Source organism: Erpetoichthys calabaricus, chromosome 18, assembly GCF_900747795.2.
Source record: "Erpetoichthys calabaricus chromosome 18, fErpCal1.3, whole genome shotgun sequence".
Classification (NCBI taxonomy): Eukaryota; Metazoa; Chordata; class Cladistia; order Polypteriformes; family Polypteridae; genus Erpetoichthys; species Erpetoichthys calabaricus.
The window spans coordinates 2,742,612-2,756,315 of NC_041411.2; the positions used below are offsets into that span (position 1 = coordinate 2,742,612).

The window sequence follows — 13,704 nt, forward strand, 5'->3', positions numbered from 1 at the left end:
TTGCTCTGCTCCATTTTGAAGGCCTCAAAAAAACGGAGGCTACCTTAAGAGAAAATGGCCGACAAACGGAGATGCACTCAAATGGACGCTCAACATAAAGCATGCAAAGGACATGACATTTCTTTATCTTGTGCAGTTCCCTGAACAATGGGCTGTGTGTTGTCGAGGGGCCAACATATTTATAAACTGCTGAAGCTGTAACCTCTGAAGGAGAAGCTGGAGAGAGACTGTGTGTGTGTGTGTGTGTGTGTGTGTGTGGGCGGCAGAGGCACAACAAACTGTCCTTAGAGTGAGGGATATGTCACCTTCAGGGTCACTCCATTTTCTTCCAGCGAACTGGATGCCCATGAAAGGTCTCTTCCCATCATGAAAGGCTGGCATGTGTGGTCTTCACCTTCCTCCCAAGGGGGATCTTTCCTGAGAAATCACCAATAGGGGATGAAAACCCTGCCTGCTGGCTGACATTGATCTTTCCGCCCAGGCTGACTTGTCTTGGTGGCTGCTTACCGTCTTCACAACAGGGTAGGATGGAGTCTGAAGCCCCCATCTTTCGTATCCGATTGCATCTACACATCCATCTTGAAACTGCTTGCCTGACACCACGGCCACTCTGCCACTAGCGAGTACAAACCCCGTGTACTCCGGCAGTGGCTTTTGTTTCGTCAGTCTCCAGACTTTCCCAGATGTTGACGCCGACAGAACAAAAAGAACAAGCGTCGACGCCGCACCTTCACAAGTGAGACCATTAAAAGAAGGACGTGTGACGGCATGAAGCTGTTAGCATTGTTTCACAGCCCGTCCTCTCCTTCCACTTTCCAGATGTCCTGTTGTAGACGTAGCCTCCCTAACATATGGAGGTAGAACTCCTTTGGCACGTCTTGCTGTCTGTCGCCTGCACATGTAATAAAATACGTTTGACTTTCCTCCCCAGGGGGGACGTGAAGTTTCTACCTGTGACAGGACCGGCCCCTTAGCTGTGAAACAGCTTGCGTTGACGCTTTATTCTTTGTTTGCCATCCTCTTAGTCACAGGAGAGCGAGGAGAATTGTCTGTTGTGTGCGGGTGAAGGGGACATTGCCGCACCACCACAATGCCATAAGAGACGGTAAATTATTGAATCTTCTACATGGCCACCCCGAATTATTGCTGATAAGGGAAAAGGCAACCAAACTGTTAATCATCACGATGCCAGACAAGTGTTGGCTGCTGTACGGGACCCGCTGAAATGTTGGGTGTTTTTTTTTTTTTTTTTTTTTTTTTTACACTTTTGCTTCATCGTCCAGCTGCTCTTCCAGTGTGCTTCACACTTTTAAGTGGCAGCCTTGTGAATTGCACCACAATTATTTAAATTTGTCATTAGAGTGGCACAGTGCAGCAGTGGGTAGCGCCGCTGCCTTACACATCCGGTATCCGGGGTTTCAGTCACGCGCCCGCTTGTTGTCAGTGTGGAGTTTGCACGTCTCTGTGTATTTCCAGCAATTTGCCTGCCACATCCCCAGAGACTTACCTGCTGGGTCGACTGGTATTTCTGATTTGGCACCATAGGGTCCTATTGAGTGTGCCCTACAACTGAGTGGCACCCTCTCAATGTCACAACTCTGAACTGGATCATGCAGGCTTGAGAATGTGACGTAATTAAAAAATCATTAAGGCTTGTAATGCCGATGTAATTGCTGGCAGTGTCTTCACGAGTGGGCATTTCATCTGGTACTTCATAAGATTCACCATGGCAGTGTTTGTCCAAGCAGTGGAACAAAAATGGAAGACACCCAAGAAAAGTCCCTTCCATGACTACAAAGGTCAGGCAATTAAATTGTGAAGTGTGTTTCTTTGTAAACGTATGAATGAATCCTTAATTTCTTAACCCGTTTATTATTTATCACCTCCTAGAGGCCAAACAATTTTGCACCGGTGGTGGTCTGTACTTCCTTCCTTCAACTGCCAGTGCTCACATTCACTGCACTGTTCATGTAATGGTGGCCGATTTGATAAGGCACTATATAGTTCAGGAGGCCAAGATGGACTTCATGCCATTCAAATATGGAGACCATTTGTTCTTGCCTGTACCTATAAACTGGTCTGGGAATGACCTTCGAGACTAAGCCCCCCTGGGTCTCTGGCTCAGTCCTCCCACTCCCCATGGACTTGTGTGACCCGAGCGCCGACGATTTGAGAACATGGGACGAGTCCACCTGTGCTTTGGTGACTCTGAGCTGCCGTCCAGCATGGAAAGGCAGTGCAGAAAACAAAGATGAATGTGCAGAGGACGCCGGTGGTTAAGACGTCACCTGCCTTCGGACAGTGTTGACTGTGACAGGCGCCATATAAAACAACAGTCCACACTCCTGATTCACAATCAAGATGTTTGCACCTCACACTTTTGATATGTAAGCCATTGTGGGGAAAAAATGGAGGGTCTTCAAAACAGAGGTCAGTTAAGGGGTACATGACGACGTGGTTCGGGGTGTGGGGATAACAGAGAAGAGAGTGTAGTTTCTTTTTGCAAAGTCCACAAAATGGACATTTTTCCCACAACTGCAATAGCGAGCGTCGAGGGAACAGGGGGTAGGGAGTGGGATTGAGAGGAAAGCTGGTAATGTAAATCCCGTAATCCTGGTACCGAATTGTACCATTTTGAAATATGGGGGTGTTTTTAGTACCGGTGTACCGCACAACCTGGCACCATGCGTCGTCATCTGCGCACGCATCCGTTATTACAGGTGTTGATTTTTCAAGTAGTATCTAGTAGAATACAAAATGGCTTATTCTAACAGTACCTTTTATGTCCTCAGGTCACAAGGAGAGCCCCCCACAGGCCGCCTTCGACAGACCAATTCTGAAGGTCCCAATCACATGGATCCTTTTCACGACAACCAAGAACGCTGAAGTCGGCCATGCAAAGAAGTTGAGTCCAAAGGTGGTGAGGAAGGCGCAGCTTCATCTGTGCTTTCTGTGCTCTGCTCTTTGGTTTCATTCAAGTAAGCAACAGCAAAGATGCAATGTGAGAGTTAATTATTTTTGTAAAATTGATTTTTTTTTTTCTTTTTTAAGTTATGGAAGAAGACTGCTCAAAAGACTTTTTTTTTCTTTGTATTCTTATTATTATTGCAGTTAACTGCTATAGTTTTATTCTGAATAAAAGCAAAAAAAACTCAAGGATGCCACCCCTCCCCGTTACACTGCTGTCTTTCATGAAGAATGTGTCACAAAGGTCCATCACCGACACAAAAATAACCAGATTGGTAAAAAATATATATATTTATTGATGAATTACTGCATTGTAAACCTTCTGTGTACTCCCCCTCCCGATCTCCACACCGCTCCATGCATATCTTCCATTGAGTGAAACGGCGCTGGAAGTCTTATTGCTTGAAGCTCTTCAACAGGCCTGCCGTTTCTGTCTTCACTTCATCCACTGAAGAAAAATGTGTTTCCTTCAGGTCACTTTGATTTTCGGGAACAAGTAAAAAGTCACAGGGAGCTAAATCGGGTGAATAGAGAGGATGATCGAGGACAGGAATGTTTTTTGTCAGCTTTACGGGAAAAAAAAGTGAAAATATGCAAGAAATTTGATGTTGATTCGCTGTTTGATTTTTTTTCACCCGACATTATTGCGCCAACTCGAGTAGCGATTGTTGTGCAAATACTGAGTGTGCTATTCACAGGGTATACCGAGCCGGTCGGTGGTTTAAGACGACATGTCGACACGTACAGTTCTATGATTTACGTCCAGCTTCCAGGAAAGCCCCAAGCCCAGTCTGGTTACTTTTGGGTCTCACTTCATACAGTTTTTATGTTCATGGTGGCTCTAGTGCCTCACAAGAAGAAGCCCGCCATTTATGTCCCGGCCACGCTCTACGTGGAGTCTGCATATTCTCCTCGGGTTCCTAGTGAAGTCCAAAGACATGGCAGTGAGGTGGACTGGCATTGCTTGGTGTGATGTCTGGCACCAAAACGTTACGTCCTGTAAGTTGTGAGGATGGGCCTGCATGGCACATTGCACAGACGCTCAATCGGACTGAGATCTATCTATCTATCTGGGAAAACTGGAAGCCAAGTCACACTTTGTCATGTTTCTCAAACAGTGTGTCCTGCTGAAGGAGGTCACTGCCGTCGGGGAATACCGATGCCATGAAGGGTGTATGTGTTCTCCAACAGTCTTTAGGTAGGTGTTCCATGTCACAGTAACATCCACACGAGTGCCTGGACCCAAGGATTCCCAGCAGAGCATTGTCCAGAGCACCACACTGCCTCCGCCAGCTTGCCTTAGTCCCTGAGTGCTTCTTGCCACCATCTCTTCCCCCCGGTAGACGACACACACACACCTGGCCATTCACGTGATCTAAAAGCAAACATGATTCTTCAGACCTTTTGGTCTCCCTGTTATAAAAGCTCCGGAGATGATTGACTAGGATGATAAGGTAAGGAACTCTGAGGAAAGACTGATGGAAGGGACATGGACTACATTGTGAAGTAAGGTGTTAGACATGTAAAAGTTGTATGGGTGAGATTTAGCAAGAGGACAGGGCCTGAGCCACATTGGGCTAAACAGGCTGTTCTGATTTTCCACCTCACTGGACAACTGGACACTGGTCACCACTGCCCAAATCTCGATCTTCTCTTGTCACGCGTCATCTGGCGAGTTCTGTGTTTAGCGTTATTCCCGTGTTCACCCACTTCAGCCAGCCCTGTTTCATTTATTCTCTCTGCCTTCCTGATATGGACTCCGCTCTCCATCTCCTCTTCCACTGACCATCACTCCCTTTTGCCGATGTTGATTATTATCATTTAAATGGAATTGTTAACTGTCTTGTCGCTTTGAGTATGCTGGCTCTTGTTCTGATCTAAAGTGTCTTCAAAGGCACTGCTCATTTCTTGCATGTCCTCTTTGAGCTGATCCAGCCATTGTTCTTTTCGTCTCCATCCTTCTGGACTGAAGGACAGGGCTGCCTTCGCTACCAATTTTAATTTACTAAACTTAAAACTGGGGTCGTGCTTCACACATCTTCTCAGTGATTGGCACGACTCCCATGATCCTTCTCACACCTTCTTTCATAATGTAGTCGAGATGGGTCAGGCCGAGAGTCCAGTGAAGTGTTTGCATTACCGTGGTGTGAAGTCTGCTTGTTGCTGGCCAACGTTCCGCACTGTACAAGGTGACAGGGCAGACGACTGTCTAGTTTATCTTCTCCTTGTGGTGGTTTGGCCTCATGTGGTCGTCATGAAGAGATGACTTGGGCTTGCGAGTCACAGAGTGTCACCATCAGAACAGATGAGCGAGCCAAGGTCTTTGAAGTGGGTGGCTTTGTTGAGGTCTTGAGCGTCCATGCCTGTGGTCTTGTCTGCTTGCAGGCTGCACTCCATGTAGTCTGTTAATCCAGAGTGAATGTGTGTTCACCATCCCCATATTGACGCAACAAAGGGAAGCAACTCCAACCTTCACCTGACACTGGAGACCCCCACTGCTGGCTGAGGTCCAAAGGGTGTCCTGGTTTAGAGAGTTAGAACTGCGAAGAGGCGGTGATGAGAGGTTTGCTACATCGAGTGCCCTTCATTCATTCCCTGTGCCGTGATTCCACTATGTCTACTTTGCCCCAGTAGCCATTCTGCTGAGCTGCCCCAAGTCCGTCACATTCTCGGCTAGCAGAGCATCTCATTAGCATGGCTGGCTTTCAATGGCAGGATAGGATGCGCTTTATCCTTTTCGTTTTTTTATCCTCTCTCAACTGTGAGAAAACGTAACGGTAGAAAGTCAACTAAAAAAAAAAAAACCCCACACTGTTATCACAAATAGCCTATTTGGCATTTAACATCTAATTACTCGATCTCAGGCCTGACAGCTCTGGGGTGAACGTGAACATCAAAACAAACAACAGCTGTGGAGGGGCTGGGCTGTGCGCACGCGTCAGTGCCGACACCTAGGAGCCGCACACGAGATGGAGATGGCAGCGGCGGCGGCAGATGTTCATCACCACGCTGGAGATGAAGCCCTAATAGGAACGCCAGGTGAATTTGCACTCCGTCCCTCACAAGTACAAGTCCACTTGCCACCTGTTTGTTTAGCTAATAGCTCCCCACATCTCATCCACATCCTTCTGAAAGGTTCTCCAGGCATCTGCTTCAACTCTGTGGCTCAGTACTTTGTTCCAGATTCCCACAGCTCTGTGTGTAGAGAACGTCTCAACCCAACTTCAGTCCTAAATGCATTTCCCCTTAATTTGCACTCCACTACATCATTCGCCGTTAATATGAAAGAATTCTGCTGAATCTTCTTCGTTGATGCTTTTGAGGATTTTGAAGACCTGGAATAGGTCCCCACGTGGTCTCCTCTGTTTGAGCCCGAACAGGTTTCATTCTCAGAGTCAGTTACAGTAGGACACGACCTGAAGTCCCATGATGCACGTGCTTGCTCTCCTCTGCACAACTTCAAGTGTCTTTCTTGTAGCATGGTGACCAGAGCCGCACACAACATCCAGATGTGATCTCCCCAGTGCAGAGGCTAACATCCATCGATTTACAGTCAACAGTCTCCACGATATATCCTAACATTTTATTTGCCTTTTTTAATGGTTTCTGCACATTGCTTCCATGATGAGAATGTTGTGTCCACCTAAACCCCTAAATCTCTTTCAGAGGTCGCTTCCTGCAGTCCAGTGTCTCCCATCTTGTATACCTATTTGACGTTCCTTTTGCCCACTTGTAGCACTGGTATCTATTATAGTGCCTTTCATAGCCATCTGTCCCATCTAAGCCCCTCTCTTAGCCAACGTCAAGGGTAACTGAAAATGGATGGATGAACAGTAGCAACTGGTTGTGCACAAAGGCCTGCAGGTTGGAAGAAGGCAACCTTTCTTGTGTCATGACTCACTTTTTCCATCGCTAGGTGTCTTCCCGACCCACCAAGGGAGGGTGGGATTTCCATGGTGAATCAAGTGCAGTCGCCTGAAATCCCACTTGGGGATTGGAGCATGAAAGTCAAAGCAGCGAGGAGAGCTCCCTCATGGAGAATCGTTGGAGTAGGATGTGATCGAGTGCGATTGTCGCAACTTGAGGCCCCGTGGTTGAGAAGCACCCAACAAAACTCTTCAGATTCTGCCACCTAGAGGCAAAAACAAAAAACTGCCAGACGGCTAAGAGAATTCGGTCCACTCAAAAGGTGCCTACTGGTTCTTGTAGTACCTGCCACTCACTGGCCGCCAGCCTCCAGTCTCATCCAGTTAAATATACGTGATGCGAGGGATCAGGGAATAACAGAAGAAGAGCATTGTCATGATCTGCCGTTCATTTTATATTTCTTAAAGGTTCTCCTTTGTCTCGAAACGTGATGGAGGATTTGTTTGGCAGTTTTAGAAGTCAAAGAATTTGGTCATCACATTGCTTTATTTTTTTTTAATGGTTTTGAAAATTACATACAGTTTGTACTCGCGTGGTCTTTAGGAACACCACTGTTTGGGGCACTCAGCTGTCGATAGGCATGTGCTCACACAGTGACTCCCACAGGTCATGCTGGCTGATGATTTATAAGCCATGGAGGGTCCTCGTCCAAGTTTGGGGATTCAACCCGATACCGAGTGTTACTGTTTGAGCTTTGGTTTGGTTTTTCTCTGTTCTGGTTTCTGATTTTTAGTGCTATTAAATGATTTAATACAAACGATTTCTGTCTCACATCCTGGGCTGTGTTGGCTAAAGCTTTTCTGTCTGGTTTCAACCTTGGATATTTATTGATTTTTATGATCCATCTTATGATTCCGCCTCGATTCATTATGACTGCATTATGATTATGGATTTTTTGCACACTGACTAATTAAATTTTTTTTTCCTGGTGATATTTTGTGGGTGGCTCAGTGGGTAGCGCTGCTGCCTCGCAGTTGGGAGACCTGGGGACCCGGGTTCGCTTCCCGGGCCCTCCCTGCGTGGAGTTTGCATGTTCTCCCCGTGTATGCGTGGGTTTCCTCCGGGCGCTCCGGTTTCCTCCCACAGTCCAAAGACATGCTGGTTAGGTGGATTGGCGATTCTAAATTGGCCCTAGTGTGTGCTTGCTGTGTGGGTGTGTTTGTGTGCGTCCTGCGGTGGGTTGGCACACTGCCCGGGATTGGTTCCTGCCTTGTGCCCTGTGTTGGCTGGGATTGGCTCCGGCAGACCCCCGTGACCCTGTGTTCGGATTCAGCGGGTTGGAAAATGGATGGATGGATGGATATTTTGTGGATTTGCAAAATTTCCGTAAGGTCAGAGAGCAGTTTGCTTCGTCAGTTTCTTCAGTTTATTTTCCGCTTTCGGGAAAAGGTTTATTGTTTTCCGCAACACCATCTTGTCTTTCCTGTGAGCGCCCACCATTGTACTGTCGTGATACATTTCACCTTTCCTAAAGGTATGACCCTGATTATCGTTTATAAGCTGGCTCAGACGGGGCAATGCTGTGCAGATATGTGGCTGTACCTTTAAAGTAGAAAACAACTTGATACGCACAAATTGTTGGGAGATTCAAGTTTATGACGTCGTGCTTTGCTTTTTGTATTGGGGTTCTGACGGACATTTTTTTTTAAATTTCTCGTATACAAAGTATTGTAATCATCCAAAAATCTGATGTCGAGATTTTGATGAATCTCGACGTGTTAGACCTGCCTGACTTTTTTGTATATAAAGTATAGGTATCGGAATCTTCCAAAAATCCCATTTCGAGATTTTAATGAATCTCAACATTTTGGACCTCTCGGAGTCTGAAAATGCCATTTTTAGCATTTTGTGTATGTGTGTGTAAACACGATAACTCGAGTACGTTCTCACTTCGGTCATCCAAATTGTGCATACAAGTATTTGGTACAAAACGTGGAGTTCTACCAACTTTTGCGCTATTTCCGTTAACCAGATGTGTTTGATTTATTCAACTTTACTTTTCTAATAATTGTTCAGTGTATTACTAATTTGATTTGCTAATTTGATTTGATTTGCAGATTTCTTTGTGGGGTTTTTTTCCATTTTGCATGTATAATTAGGTGGGTGGGGTCTGTGGCATGCAAGGGTGGAGCTTAACACAACACCTGTCAGCAACCACTGTGGATGTTTGTAGGACACAGCGTTCTCCGAAAACATGAAAAAAAAGAACCAAAAGTGCCGTTAAAATGCACTCGCCATTTGAATAGAAGTTTTCACTTCCGAATGTGTTTTAAAAATAGTCTGAGATCCGCAAGTTGGCACGTCTCAGCTGTCCCCCGAGCCTCGTGAAGCACGTCACACTTGTTACCTCGTGTTGCTCTAACGCAGCACTGCAGTCAGCACCACCGAGTCACTGCCTCGTGGCAACTTGACATTCATTTCAATGAAAACTGAAAAGAAATTAAAAAGTGAAAATTGTCTGATGTTAACAGCCGAGCTCATGCGGGAATGAAGAGGCAACAGCAGCCTAGCGAACCACTGTGTCACCGGACCTGCTCTACGGCGCTCGTCTGTGCAGCTCGAGGACAGCTAGCCCCGTAATTCTTATGTCTTATGGTCAGCCTGTTTGTTGTAAGCAGGTGGGCTGGATGACCGCCACATACTTCAGTCATATTCTACCTAGCTTTGTGTCTGAAGACATGAGAGGAGCTCCTGCTGAAATCAGTGGAGAAAAAGAAATAAGGTAATGTAGCTAAATCCCACAATGAGAATGTCAAGTCCTGGAGTTGGAATTGCAAATTTTAAATCTCTGTGGTTTAGATATTTGGAATAAACCAACCGAGTGCAGTGGACAGAATGGTCACCTCAGAGAGGAACAACCAGTCCTGGCTGACTGAATCAAAAGACTGGAGACGATTGGTTACTCATACTGGCCAGCTGTGGAGTTGCCAGATAATGTGATTGGAGCAGGGCCTGGTCAGCTGACATAGGGTGAAGAACAGCAGACTGCCATCCCTCAATGCCAAGTCACATGACGTGACGTTTCCAGGGATTTTCGGGCATAAACTTCAATTACATAATCTTAGCAAGTTGGAGACAGTTGGCGGTGTGCTTCTGTGAAGGTCCGTCATGTCATGTGACGTCCCCAGCGACTCACTCCAACCTGTCATAGGAGCTGACAACTGCTGAGTGATCATTTGGATAGACTGCAGCAACGAGGGATAAGAAATGCAAGTGGACGATTGTCTGATGTCTCATCTTTAACTTACAACAGAATGGAAAAAAGAAACAAAAAGAGCAGAGATTGCACCTGAGCCCACCGTACTTGGAAAGCCTTCATACAGCACTGGCTTGATCAGGCAGCATACTATTGGCTGTTTGGAAAATTAGAAAGCCGGCCGATAAATGTGATGAGGGCAGAGATTTTCAATCATTGAAATTGACACGGTCCAGCGTCGAGATCGGCAACTGTGGTTGGCAAGTCGTTTAATATGACATCAGCTTTAACCAAACCTCACATCCTCTAATGGAGTATCGCGAGAGCATCTGTGCCATCTCAAAGACTAGAGATAATATTTTAAGTAAGAGAGGACCTGGAGTTGAACCTAAAACAAGATTTGTGGCAATTTTATTAACTGGAGGTCAAAAAGAACTAAACCCAGGAATCAGAGAGAACAAAGGAAACGTTAAAAAAAAAAAAAAAGAGGATCTTTTGTTAGAACCAAAACACATTCAAAAATTCAGATTAAATAAAACAGTACGTACAAGGATTTGTTAACCACGAAATAAACAAAAAGAAAATGTTTGTAACAGCAACTCAGGGGTTTATTCATCAAACTCAAGACAAAACCTGGCTGCTCCAGCCAACCTTTAAAACCATTGACCCGGCATAGGCAGATGACTTCTGTGAACGCACCTACCCTCAGCATCAGCATAACGGGATTCGCAAAATGGTATCACGGAAAAATGCTAAAGGGTCTGTAATGGAAAAAACACAATCCTCAGATCTGGAAACTGTGTGTCGACGTCCGATAATAGACATTAAATTAGCCAGATACCCTGCTAGAATCTGCATAATACAACACAGAGACCTTAACCACGCCTGTGGTCTATGGCTAATTATGACCAAATTCTAAATGAATATGTTTACTCTGGTCGTGTTTCTGTATTTAATCTTCCTTAGTGATTGTTCAAAGTTTTGTTTAAAGATTTATTTCTACAATTACCTTTAGGGTGATTAATAAAGAGGACCTCCCTTGTCTCTCGTGCTCACAGGGTAATTTTGTGTCGCTCTCCTCCAAACTTTCTCTTGTAATGCGGAGACCAAACCTGAACACAGAGCTCCAGTTCCATCCATCCATCCATTATCCAATCCGCTATATCCTAACTACAAAGTCACGGGGGTCTGCTGGAGCCAATCCCAGCCAACACAGGGCGCAAGGCAGGAAACAAACCCCGGGCAAGGCGCCAGCCCACCACAAGGTGCGCACACACATACACACACTAGGGACAATTTAGAATCGCCAATGCACCTAACCTGATGCCTCATTATTATGTCATATAAGTTCAGCTTAACCTCCTTTGCCCTGTACTGCAAGCTTTGGGGGGCACTACATAATCAAACAGCCTATTTGATCGCTAGTGTCCAATATCTGGATATAGACTGTGACGAGTCCACCGGGACTCCCAGGTGCTTCTCATAAGGGGTACTTTCAGGTTTCACACCTCCCACTGTGGACTCAAATCTCACATTTTTATTTTCTACATGTCATACTTTACAGTTACTTACAGTACGTTAAATTCCATCTGCCTCAAGTCTGCCCGAACCTGTATGCAGTGCAAGTCCCTCTGCTACAGTTTAGCTGATTCTCCATTATCTGCCGACTTGACCAGCTTATTGATTATATGCCTATCCAGATTGTTTACGCATATTAAACAGAGTGGCTGTCCCAGCGCTGACCCCTGCTGGACACCACTCTTAACATCACACCTTTGTTTGCTGTATTTGAGCCAGCTTTGACTGGCCACCCCTTTTAGTTTGATCACTAACCTCTCGTGTGGTGCCTTATCAAAAGCCCCATGAAACTCCACATAAATCACCTCGTGTGCACCACTCTGGAATTCTCTAGAATGCTCATAGAATTTCAGCATATTAGAGAAATACGACCTTCTTGTCTGAACCCATGCCGACTGTTCTTGCTTTGTGCTGCTCCCTCTTTGTTCTTAATAATTCCCTCCATTAATTTACCTCTAATGCATGCTAAGCTTACTGGCCTGCAGTTACTTGGATCACCCTGATCAGCCTTTTTATATAAAGGGATGATATTCTCCAGCCTCCAGGCCTGAGGACTTTCCTAAAATACGTGCCAAAGGGTTTCTATCTGCACTCACTGACTGAGCTCCTCCAGCACGTTATCTGGTCCTGGTAATCTGTGAGGTTTCAGCTTCTTTAATCCCTGCAGCACTTCTCTCTCTACAATTTCCAAACCACCAAAATCCAACTATATTGGTGTTACCTTAAAAAGGCACGATATAAAAGTCCACTTTCCAAAGTATATTAGAATTCTTATTGGGTAATACTGTGAAAGGCACTATATAAAGTCATCTGGTAGAACTGATTCTTTTTCACTGTAAAGATTGATAGAACTTCATTTTTTCCCCAGGGGGAAATCTGGCTTTTCACAGAAGCTTTTACATAAATAAATTGATAAAGCAGACGGCACAGTGGGAAGCGCTGCTGCCTCACAGTTAGGAGACCCGGGTTCGCTTCCTGGGTCCTCCCTGCGTGGAGTTTGCATGTTCTCCCCATGTCTGCGTGGGTTTCCTCCCACAGTCCAAAGACATGCAGGTTGGGTGCACTGGTGATCCTAAATTGTGTGTGTGTGCGCCCTGCAGTGGGCTGGCGCCCTGCCCGGGGTTTGTTTCCTGCCTTGCGCCCTGTGTTGGCTGGGATTGGCTCCAACAGACCCCCATGACCCTGTAGTTAGTGATATAGCGGGTTGGATAATGAATGGATGGATAAATCGAATAATAATTACACACACACACACACACACACACTATGGTCTGAAGACACACAAGAATGACTAAAAAGAAAGAAAATGTCTGACTTGGCAGTCCCAGTGAGGCGCTATACAGGCATACTGCTGCTTGGTTTGACGGACCCCCCCCAGTCACGTTTCTTGACACACCTCTGCTTGTTTTTTTATTTTTTTCTGTCCTCCCTGCCCATCGGATCTTACTTTATTCTTTGTTATTTAGTATTGCCTAATCTTATTTTTATTTTTTTTTCTTTCTTCATCTTGTAAAGCACTTTGAGTTACATCATTTGTATGAAGATGTGCTGTTGCTGTTGTCTGAAACTCCTCAGTGTTGGTGTGTCACAGAGAGGATGTGCAGCATTGTTCATAATGGCACTCAGTTTTGTTTTAATTCTTTCCTTTGCTTACCCCCAGGGGGTCCAGAGTGGGCGTCATAACTGTGCCCGCCCTTTTAAGTAGCTTGTAATTAAAGGGGTTACTCATTCCGTTGATGCATACTGCAGGAGACACTACATCATGAAGAGTATTAGAAATAATGCTGATGGTGAAAGGCACTATATAAAGTGGTCTCTTTGTGATGCGATGAGCACAACTCCCCCCAGGCCCATGGTTGCTGATCCTGCCTCGTCCTCTCATTTCTGTCCATTTCACACTCCTCTACTCTCTGGGCGCTCCTCTCGGCCGGGAGCCCAGGGGCCCGGCGTGGCATCGCAGTTCATTCTGCGGCTTCTGCTGTGATTGACACTTACAAATTACCCAGCCGCGAGCGGCGTGCCGCTGACCCCGCAGT

At 45.8% G+C, this 13,704-nt stretch overlaps 1 protein-coding gene across 1 annotated transcript in view; it reads left to right on the top strand.

The window, feature by feature from the left end:
- Nucleotides 1-3,076, top strand: part of rbm19 (RNA binding motif protein 19) — a 120,215-nt gene extending 117,139 nt beyond the window's left edge. Inside the window, 1 exon segment of the mRNA XM_028824397.2 lies at nucleotides 2,793-3,076. The gene's annotated coding sequence lies outside the window, so the exon portion shown is untranslated.
- The last annotated feature ends 10,628 nt before the right edge of the window (nucleotides 3,077-13,704 follow it).